This window comes from Gavialis gangeticus, unplaced genomic scaffold (assembly GCF_001723915.1).
Source record: "Gavialis gangeticus isolate Ggan-Ray unplaced genomic scaffold, GavGan_comp1, whole genome shotgun sequence".
Lineage (NCBI taxonomy): Eukaryota > Metazoa > Chordata > Crocodylia > Gavialidae > Gavialis > Gavialis gangeticus.
The window spans coordinates 120608965-120609417 of record NW_017728992.1 but is presented as its reverse complement, the minus strand read 5'-3'; positions in this window follow the sequence as shown (position 1 = coordinate 120609417).

Genomic DNA, 453 nt, shown 5'->3' with positions numbered 1-453 from the left:
GCAAGACAGGTGACAAATGCAAGGAGTACCCAGGTAAGAAACAGGGGTCCTAACAGTCTCCCAAATTGGGGGATGGCACACGCAACTAGGCAAGGCCTTAAATGCCTATATACCAATGCTCATAGTATGGGGAATAAGCAGGAGGAACTCTCCCTCAGAATAGCCAGTTCAGACCCAGACATAATAGGGCTTACAGAAAGGTGGTGGGATTCATCCCATGACTGGGCAGTTAGCATTGGAGGCTATAGGCTTTACAGGTGGGATAGAGAAGGAAGGAAAGGTGGGGGTGTGGCGCTTTATGTCAAGGAGCAATACACATCCTCTGTGAGCAGAATGGGGTCATAAGGGCAAGCTGAAGTGCTCTGGGTCAATATACAAGGGGGCTGTGGGGAGAGGGACCTAACGGTGGAGATCTACTACAGACCCCCCAACCAAGGGGAGGAGCTAGACCAG